General features: G+C 39.3%; 1 long non-coding RNA gene across 1 annotated transcript; it reads left to right on the top strand.

Annotated features, from left to right (window-relative positions):
* Nucleotides 1–432: 432 nt before the first annotated feature.
* Nucleotides 433–10,696, top strand: LOC138826711 (uncharacterized). The gene is made up of 4 exons (XR_011371818.1): nucleotides 433–793; nucleotides 3,278–3,377; nucleotides 5,556–5,663; nucleotides 10,457–10,696. It is a non-coding gene; the product is annotated as an uncharacterized lncRNA (long non-coding RNA).
* The last annotated feature ends 223 nt before the right edge of the window (nucleotides 10,697–10,919 follow it).

Genomic DNA, 10,919 nt, shown 5'->3' with positions numbered 1-10,919 from the left:
AATTCGTTTTGGGATTGGCTTTTTCTGTTGAAGAAATGAAAAAAAACTATAACTTGACCTTGGGATTTGATATTTATGTGGTTCAATATGGAAGTTGGACAGCATTTAAAAATCCCTTCATTTGCCTCTTTAGGAAGTACGAGATCCTTAACCAGCCTTGTATGAGAAACTGTAAGACTATGGCAGCATTTACAAGACCACCAGGATTAAAATCTGCCCAGATTGGGACACTACTGGACCTCTACAAGATTGCATAGGTGAAAGTGGGACGAGTGAAGTAATATCTTAAAATGTCTAAATTGGTGCCGTTTCAGGTGTTAGAAAAGAATGAAAAGAGGCTGAGAAAATGCAGTCACCATGGAGACGCAGCCAGTATGGGCAGCAATTAACCCTCAAAAGCAAGGCTTAGAACAATTTACCAGATCTCAACCGTGGCTCCTTGCCCCCGGTTACCCTGAAAGCGAACCATTCAGGAGTATGCAATGCCTTGACTCAACCACTTCCATAGCCCTCATGGGCTGGACGCCGGGTTACAACCAGGTTTACAAGGGGAAGAAGCTAGCTGAACAGATGTTTCAAGGACTTATTCTTTTTTCTGCAATAGTTGGATTTATCTATGCATAAATGGCTGAACAGTTTGGATGGACAGTCTATATAGGTATGGCCGGATTTGCTATTCCATGTTTGCTGATGCTTCCTCCATACCCATCTATGCACGACATCCCCTCAAATGGTTATCTGTTCAAGAATCAAGAACAGAAGACAAGAAAATTGGGGATAGAAAAATTAAGAGGTATGTTAAAAAAAATTCATTGGGTTTTTACATTTGTTTTCTCTGAGATGAGCTAAGTTGACATCATACCCAAATCATGAGCCTAAAACTCCCTATGCTCTTAAACACAGATTTCTTTATATTTTAGTTTTCTTTATATTTCTTTTTTGTTATTGTTTTGTTTTCTACCCCTAGTTAATTGAGTGTTGATTAGTTACAAAATAGTCTCCTATTGTTCACTTCTTATTTTGAAGAAGAAGCCAAAGCCAAGCCTGTCATAGTAGCACTAGCCTGGCCCTTCTCCTAGCCATCTGTGAGCATTCATGAGTGACAGTCAGGTTCAGCACATTCTTGGCTTTGCTTCTGTCTTTTTTGTACTTTTTTAATTCTAAAAATGCTGTATAGAGGGGTTACAGTTCATGAGCAAGGTAATGAGTACATTTCAGCTCCCCTATGAACCAGAAATCCCACTTTGGGGCATTTACGAAAGGATCACAAACAAGGCCATACTCAGGCTACCAGTACAACTATGATTATAACAGCATTATTTAACATAGCTAAGATATTGAACCAAACCATATGTCCTTCAATAGATGAATGGATCAAGAAAATGTGATATAGATATATATATACATATATACATATACATACATACATACTATATATACATATATAAACATACATACAATGAAGTTTTCTTTATATTCCAAAGGCAGTTAGAAATAACTCAGTTGTATTTGACTTACAAATATTTTAGACAAATATTTTAGACTTTTGGAAAACAAAAGTACATGTATGCAATGTTTCTTCCAGGTACAAATAATAATAAATGCCACATAAATGACAGCCAAAAAGGAAAAGGTATGATAGGAAAAAGGTGTATTTAGGAACATAATTTTTGTGATATCAAAGACTATGCATTCAAAGATAATAGGCTACTTATAATCTAATTGGCTTGAAAAAGGGAATGCAAAAGTTACAGTAGATTACTGGTTTATTTGGAGTTTTAAGCCCTATCAATAATTTCCTTTAAAAATTGGGAAGTTGAAAATGACTTTAGAGTGTGATAATATGTTGAACTGGGTGGTTCATACATAATAATACCAGTTACTAAGGAAAATTATCTCTAAGTACCCATCAAAACGCAGGGAGTAATTTGTAGTTTAAGTGGTAAAGTACTAGCCTTGAGGAAAAAAGCAAAAAGTGAATAAGGCTCTGAGTTTGTCAACCTGAACTAGCATGTGTGTGTGTGTGTGTGTGCGCGCACACACACACACACACACACACACATACACATACACGCACACGCATGCTCATGTGCAAGGGATGTTGAAAGACTCAGAAAGAGAAATGGAGTGTAAGTCCTTTCATATGTATATTAGATCTAAAATATGACCATGAAATTTGAAAAAAGTAAAACACATGTCCATTAATTATATATGAGTTCAGACTATATAGTACAGAAAGCAGTAAAATTTTATGTTGAATTAATTTTTTTGTGAAAGTATTGTACAGAGGGGTTACAATTACATGGGCAAGATAATGAGTACATTTCTTATCAAGCATTGTAGCCTCCTTCTTTTTGTCCCCTTCCCATCCCTTCCCATCCTCCCCCGCCCCCCCAATCCTCCCAGGCGACCACCCCTCTGCACCAAAGTTTTAAAGTTCATTTTCGACATAATGACTCAATTTTATGTTCTAACCTCTCTGACATAACAGTATCACATGTGAACAGTAAAAAGATGAAGCATATCTTGTCCTTGGGTAGGTGTTAAAGGAGAAATGGAAAGAGGCAAAGTAATAGGGAGTAGATGGCTTGGAAAATACAACATAAGATTCAATGCACATATGTGAAAATGGAACTAGGAAAGAAAGGGGATGGGTGGGGTTTTTATAGACTAGAAGAGTCGATGGACACTATGACAAAGTCTAAGAGGCATTGTAAAAACCAATTGATACATTGTACAACTGTTTAAAAAAACTATCCATGAGGCCTGTAATTCTAATTACTCAGGAGGCTGTGAAATGAGGATTGTGGTTTGAAGCCAGCCATGGCAGAAAAGTTCATGAGACTCTTATCTCCAACAAACTACTCAGAGAAGGCTGGAAATAGTGCTGTGGCTCAAGTTGTACAGGGCTAACCTTCAGCACAGAGAGGTTTTGGAACAGCATTTTGATCTTGATTTGAAGTGCCAAGACAGGCACAAAAACAAAACAAATCAAAAGATAAAAAGAAACAAACCAAAAACAAAAAAGATCTTAATTTTTATATTTTTGAAAATTACAAGAAAAACCCATGTTCCACCTACTTCAAATAGTTAGATAATATACATTACATGGCTGTGCTTATGATGGATGGAAATTTTCTCATTCATGTAGCATCTAATGTTCAGTCGAGGCATGGTTTTTCATGCCTCCCAGGCTATGACTTGTGTAGGCTGAGGTTATGGGCTTGGAGCTGCAGATGCTGATACCCTTCTCAACCAGTGTTTCACCTCTTAACAGGGCAGTCATACCCAAGGGCTCCTTCAACTACAGCTTCATGACCTCTTCGTGGTCCTGTGGGCCCAGTTGGGGGTGCCATCCTGGATAGATGTGATTTGAAGTAAGTTCATTCTACTCATCCTCTATGCCAAAAGAGTCAAGTGTGAGAGGGTTTGCAGACATTTGAAGTAATGTACATACACGGTGCTCCAGTGGCCCCACATACCTACCCAGCATATGCCTGTGTATCCTAGGATTATTGGTCTGGAGCAGGGGATGCTTCCAACATATTCCCTAACTAGTGCTTCACCTGCTAAAGTGAATAAATGATTGAGAGCCTCTTGTTTACCTTAAGGAAATCTAAATTCCTGATCTGTGCCAGGCCACAACAGATGCCATCCCACATGCCCCCATTTCATTTTATGTTAGACATCTCCTGCCACACTGTGGGAACCAAATCACTGGTGAGCAGTTGTGCATGTATGTACACACATTCTCACTAAGGCATGTACATAGTGTCAGATTTGACTGGTTGTATACTATATATTATAGTACCAAAGTGAAAGAAGACTTGGAGATTCCTTGACTACGAGCTGTCCTGTTTTGCTATTTAGCTGTGTCCTGTATAGCCCAGGGTTGTGGGATTCGAAGTGGGCATGCGTCCACCTTCCACAACCAGTGCTCCTTCTCCTACAGGGAGAGCATACCCAAAACCCTGTTCTTTCCCTCTTGGACTAACATCTTGCAGGTCCTTCTCTGAAGACCGAGGTGACAGTGCCATTCCAGATGCCCTAGTTTCTATGCAAATAGGACCACTCTCCCTTTGTGGTAACTGAATATTTGTGTGGGGTTGAGTGAGTATATCATTGTGCTTGTGTATACACCAGTTTGTGGAACACAAGGACCTGTGGCAAGATTTTCCCACTTGGGTGCTGATGCCAGCCCAAGGGAAGAAAAGCATAGAGAGTAGGTCTTTCATGTCTCCCTTGCAGAGTATGGCCTGTGCTGCTTGGGATTACCGGGCTGGAGTTTGGCATGGTGCTGCACTTTCTAACCAGGGCTTATCCTGTTACAGGGAAGCCATACAAGGCGGCCAGTTTTTCTTCACTTTGGGACCTCTGGCTTCCTGGTATGAGTCAGCCCATGTGCAGCTATATGTGCCTATGTCCTTCTCAGTAAGTGGTTCCACTCCCGGTTGGAACTGTGGGAATCCAGTTGTGATATGTGTTGTGCATGTGTGTATACACATTCACAGGAGGGCACAAATGTGGTGCCATAGTGGCCTTGTTGTGCAATATATTGGATCCAGAAGAAGGGAAGCCATAGCTTGTCCTTTTTCCTTAGCTGGCTAATTTCAGTGTAGCCTTGGGAGGCCTTCAATTCAAAGTGATTCCATTCCCTCCTCTGTCCTGTGAAAATGAAATAATGGGTCAGGGATTTTGTGCATGTGTATACACATGTTCCCATGAAAGCACTTAACCTATTTTTAAATTAGATAGGTCCTAGGTGTTTTTGGACCCAAGAGAAAAAGGATGGGGTTGGAGACTGTAAAACATCCCTTTCACAGGCCTGTGGAGCCGGGCTTATATGCCTGGGACTTGGGGTGCTGCCTACCTTCCTAAATGTGCTTACTCCTGCTAAAGAAAGGTCGTGCCTGGTAGCTTGCTCTTCACCATGTGGACTACTGTCTTGCTGGTCCCTTCTGATAGGCCTATGCGCCAGTACACACTTTCATAAGAGGGCACATACATGATGCCAGATAGGCCTGATTGTGGGCATATTGGGCCTGGTCCTGTGTCCATACCCCTGTAATTCCTTTGTAGCCTGGGGTTATTAACTTGGATCTGGGTATGTTGCTACCTCCCTAACTAGTCGTTTACCTGGTACAGTGACTTCATAGTGAGGACCTCTTCTTGTTCATGTAAAGGAATTCTTTATTCATGATTTGTCAGCCTCAGAGACAGTGCCATCTGAGATATATCCATTTTCATGTAAAGATTGCTCCTACCCTGCCATTCTATGGGAACCCATTCATGGAATGTGGACACATGATTGTGTCTATGTGGTGCCAGTTGGACTAAGGGTGGGCTCTAGCGGGCAGAAGAGATGGCACATTGGAGCTTGGAGTATGTCCACCACCCTTCCCAACTATAGCCTATATACTGGGATTATGAGCCCTGAGCAGGGGATACTGTTGCTCACCCCATCCAGTGCTTCCCCTTCCACAAACAGGTCATGCCCAGTAGCCTGTTTTTCTTAATCTTGCAAACCTCTAGCTTCATGATTTGTGTTGTCCTAGATGCAGGTACCATTTGCAGATGACCCCAATTCAAAGGAAGCTGTTCCTCTCCTGCCCTTGCCCTGTGGGAACTGAATTGCAAAACAAAAAAGAAAACATTACGAACTAGTAAGTAGTGGGGTACTTGAAGTTATTTCACAAATGAGGGTCCTTATTAAGGCTTCTTACCCCCTTTTTTCTTCCTTGAAAAATTTTCCAGTGTACTAAAAATCATCACAAATACTTATGACAGTGCATATTAATTGTGATGTACTTCATATTATGTATGAAAATTTTCTTCATGAATTTTAGTCAGTGGTGTTTGATAACTTTTACTCCTCTATATGCAGTTTGCATAATGATAAAGTTGGTATCAATATCCACATATATTCTTATATAATCCTTATCCAATCATTTGGTATTGTCCAGTATATTTTTAACTTTTCCCTAGTCTGACAAGTGTGATATCTCTTTATTGTTCCTGATAGAATATTTTTCATAAATCTTGCCACATCACATATGCCTTTTCTTGTGAATTGCATGCTCAGATATTTTATTCAATATCATGTATCCTATCTGTCATCTTCTTGATTGAAATGTTCCTTTGTTGAATACATACTATTTAAATGTCTTCAGCCTTAAGAGAGGATGTTTATATTTTTCTTGATATTACTTACTCAACCAAAGGTGTTGCTGTAATGTAAACTTATTGATATTTTCCGACCTTTGTATTCATTTCCTTGGGGAAAATCTCCATTCTTAAAATGTACTCTTATTTCATTCTTAAAGCTTTTAAGTGTTGCTTTCTACCTTTGCCTCTTTGTTTTTAGGAATTGTTTGCTACGGCTTTAAGTTAAGGTCTATTTTGTATCTTATTCCATATAAATAGATAGCTCATCCAAATAGCTATTTGTTGAATAGTCTAATGTCAAATCTCAGGATTCTACATGGGCTTGTACTCAATTCTCTACCCTGTGTAATTCTTTTTCTTCAGCTGTAATACCAGATTGTCTTGATTACTAGGCTTTAGTATAACAAATCCTCATTTTGAGTTATGGTGTGTCCCCAAAATTGTTCTTTCATATTCTTTGTGTCTTTTGATCTTTACAAATCCTTCCCCTCCTCTGTTAGCGGGGACCAAACACCGAGTCTCTTGCATTTAAGGCAAGCACTCTACCACTCAGCAACTCACCTCATAACTTTGAGGAACAACAGTCACTGGGTCCAGGTGAGGTTTGGGGAAGTTTCCCTCTATCAGTAGAAACTCTTGACTTAGGGTCCTTGGTCACAGAATAAAAATTTGCAGAGTAGTCACCATGGTAAGAAAACTTGGCAATACTTTATTGAGTTAGCAAGCAAACAAACAGATAAGCAGATAAACAGGAAGACAGAGGCACACTCAGAGTGTGAGTGCTCTTAACAGTAGGCGCAAAGAGCTCTTTGACATCAGTGGCATTTATATAATAAAAGCAAGTCCTGTCATAAAGCCATATATATAGGTGTTTATCTTTGCTCTTAATCACTCTGGGGTTATACCATCTGAGTTCTTGGTTATTTGGTGATTCAGTCTTTAGTGTATTTCTTTTTTTTGGGGGGAGGGTCCAGTCATGGGGCCTGAACTCTGGGCCTGGGCACTGTCCCTCAGCTCTTCAGCTCAAGGCTAGTGTTCTACCACTTGAGCCCCAGCGCCACTTCTGGCTTTTTTCTTTTTTCTTATGTGGTGCTGAGGAATCGAACCCAGGGCCTCATGCATGCAAGGCAAGTACTCTAACACTGAGCCACCTTCACAGCCCCTTTAGTGAATTTCTTACAGGAAAGAATGCATATATTTTTGCCATAGAACAGATGCTCATCCTTAAGATGATGAATGCATCCTGAGTTAGAAGCAAAGAAGATAGTGCATGTATTATTCTAAATGTATTATTTCTATCAGAGTTCCTAGATGTCATTTTCCAGGTCTCATTTTTTCTAAGCTATGCAGCCTGAAACTATAAAAAGTCCTGATAAGACTTCTCATAAAATTCCATTCAATTTATAGATTGATTTGATAGAAAACAATACATTCTTTAGATATTGAGTATTCCCATGAATGATTTTTTTTTGGAGGTCCGGTCATGGGGCCTAAACTCTGGGCCTGGGCACTGTCCCTCAGCTCTTCAGCTCAAGGCTAGTGCTCTGCCACTTGAGCCACAGCGCCACTTCTGGCTTTTTTCTTTTTGCTTATGTGATGTTGGGGAATCGAACCCAGGGCCTCAAGCATGCAAGACAAGCACTCTACCACTGAGCCACCTTCTCAGCCCCCCATGCATGATTTTGACATGGCTGTATTTTGCTGTTTTTCAGTTATTTTTTAATGATTAATGTTTGTTACATAGTATTATATATCTTTTGTATGATATGCTTCTTTGTGTGTTTTTGTTTGTGTGGTTTGGTTTGAACAACGTGGGGAATTGAACTGGTGTATGGGAGGAAAGCATTCTACCACCTAAGCCACAATATAGCCATGTTAGTAACTATTGAAGCTACTTAAAATAATCATCCATCTTATAATTTGTTATTTTTACCTTTTTTTCATCCTGGGGAACTGAGTATAGGAGTCTGGTTTTTTTTTTTTTTTTGTGTGTGTGTGTGTGTGTGTGTGTGTGTGTGTGTGTATGCACATGCATGCATATAAGTGTATATGTGCCAATACTGGGGCTTGAATCCTCTTAACTTTTTCCAGCCAAGGTTAGCATTTACCATTTGAGCATGTATACACCTTCAGTGTGGCTTTTCTGGTTAAATCCTACTCAGGAGGATACACATGGCAGTTCAAAGCCAGCCTGGGCAGAAAAGTCCAGTAGTCCTAAGAACTACTTTGAAAAACTACTATGAAAAACCTGGAAGTGGTACTATAGCTCAAAAATAGTGCTCAAGCTTTGAATTGAAGCCCTCAATCCTTAGGGCCAGCACATACAAAAATTAATGAACTTTGAATTGTATAACCATGATGTATTTACACGATGATCTACAGATCTCAGCCTCTCAAGTAGGTAGCATTGTAGGTGTGATCCTGTAGTAATAATAAGTCATTTATTATTGTTACTAATGGATATATTTTAAAGACATAAGTGTATGCTAGTGGCTCAAGTCTATAATCCTAGCCAGTCAAGAGGCTGAAGTTTAAGAATCTCTGTTCAAAGCTGACCCAAGGGAGAAAAATCTATGTGTCTTATCTCCAATTAACAACCAAAAAGTTGGAAACACAGCTGTAGCTTTAGTGGCATAGTAGTAACCTTAAGCAAAAATGCTTAGGGACAGTGCCCAGACCCAGAGTTCAAGTCCCAGAATCAGCCCCCAAAATTAAAATAAATAGAACACAGAATAACTCCAGGTATGGCTAGTGATAGTATGCATAGTTTGCATGAAATTCTGAATTTGATTGCCACCAGCAAGAAAAATACACAAACCAAGAAAAAATGTTTCCAAAGTCAGAGGGAATTTTTTACTGATCCTTACTAACAGACAATTTTTTTCTTACACAATTTCATTTAGAAAGTTAGCCCAAGGCAGGTGCTAGTGGCTTGGCTCATGCCTGTAATACTAACTACTCAGGAACTTGAGAATTGAGGATAGTGGTTCTTGAGACTCTTCAATAAGCTACTCAAAAATAACTGGAAGTGGCCTTATGGCTCAAGTGATAGAGAGCTAGCCTTGAGCTCAAAGAAGCACAGGTACAGGGGCCAGGCCCAAAGTTCAAGCTTCATGGACAACAAAAATAAAAATAAAAAGCCAAACAATAACTCCAGTAGAAGAGAAATGATTATGCAATGGCTACTTTAGCAAGAATGCATTTCTCAGTTTAAAATGAGGTTTCACTTTGTATAACCTTATAAATAAAAGATAATTAAATTTCAAGTAATTATTTAACTTCACTATCCACTAAGCAGCAACAAAAATGATCCTTATCAGAAAAAACAATGTTGGAGGAATATCAGTACCAAATTTCAAACTCTACTACAAAGCCATAGTAATCAAAACAGGTGGTTACTGGCGCAAAAACAGACCTCAGGACCAATGGAATAGAATTGAAAACCCAGAAATGAACCCATCTAATCTTCGATAAGGGAACTCAAAAATAGAATTGAAGAAAGACAACCTCTTCAGTAAATAGTGCTGGCAAAGCTGGTTAACTACTTGTGGAAAACTAAAGCTAAATCCTTATATATCACCCAGCACCAGAATCAACTCCAAATGGACCAAAGACCTCAGAGTCAAAGCAGACACCCTGAAAACATTACAGGACAGAATAGGAGAAACCCTGGGTTTCCTTAGTGTATGCCAAAATTTTCTTAATAGATATCCAGAAACACAATAAATCAAAGAAAGTTTGTTCAAATATGCTTTCATGAAATTGCAGAGTTTCTCCATGGCAAAGGACATAGCTAGCAAAATCAATAGAAAGCCCAGGGATTGGGAGAAGATCTTCACTAGCCATACAATGGACAAGGGTCTCATATCTAAAATAATAGTTTCATTTCATTTAAGTGTTTTTTTTTCTCAGTGGTGGGGCTTGAACTCAGAGCCTGGCCACTGGCCCTGGCCCTTTGTGTTCTCGAGGCTGGTGCTTTACCTCTTCAACCACAGCACCACTTCTAAGGAAGAAATGCTTCTGGGGGCTGGGCACTATAGTCTCACCTCTCTAATCCTACTCAGAAGGCTGCTATCTGAAGACTGAATTTGAAAGCACACAATTATCTCCATTTAGCCATCAAAACTGTGGTAATATAGCCTTAGCTCAAGGGATTGAACACCAATCTTGACAGAAAAAAACTAGAGGATAGTACCCAGGCCCTGAGTTCAAGTTCTCATACAAGCACAAAAAAAAAAGAAAACAGCGAGGTCGAGTAATAATGGAGCTTCCTGTTTTCATACCTTTCCAGGACTGCATGGAGGAAATAATCCTGTTATGTGAAAAGAAGTCCCCATTGAAGCAAATGAGTGAATAGTGGAAAATCTTCAGCAGCAACACAAAAGCTTTCAAGGTGGATGACAGGCATAGCAAAGTTAATGAGTGTTAGTAACATGTCTTTGATGTCCTTGTATTAAGGTAAGAAATGACTTGAAATTGCTTCCTACTTCTAAGCTTACTTCACTGAGCGAGGAACCTAAGCATGCCTTTCTTCTACAGTAATCTGGAATCTTTATAAACTTGCAGATTAAAGTTTGATGCTTAAAAAGAATACTTATAATTTGTGCATTAAAAGAGATTGATTATTAGTAAAAAGTTATTATGCATTAGGTTAGTATTGTTTTTTTAGTACTTGGGATTAAAAGCAGAGCCTCTGTTAGAGAAGTTCTGCACCTGTTTCTTTGAGACTGAATCTTCCTGTGTGTGTTACCCAG

This window comes from Dipodomys merriami, unplaced genomic scaffold (genome assembly GCF_024711535.1).
Source record: "Dipodomys merriami isolate MVZ:Mamm:240054 unplaced genomic scaffold, mDipMer1.0.p SCAF_1481, whole genome shotgun sequence".
In the NCBI taxonomy this organism is placed as follows: Eukaryota; Metazoa; Chordata; class Mammalia; order Rodentia; family Heteromyidae; genus Dipodomys; species Dipodomys merriami.
The sequence above is the reverse complement of the archived record's forward strand: the minus strand, read 5'-3'. Positions and strand labels throughout refer to the sequence as shown.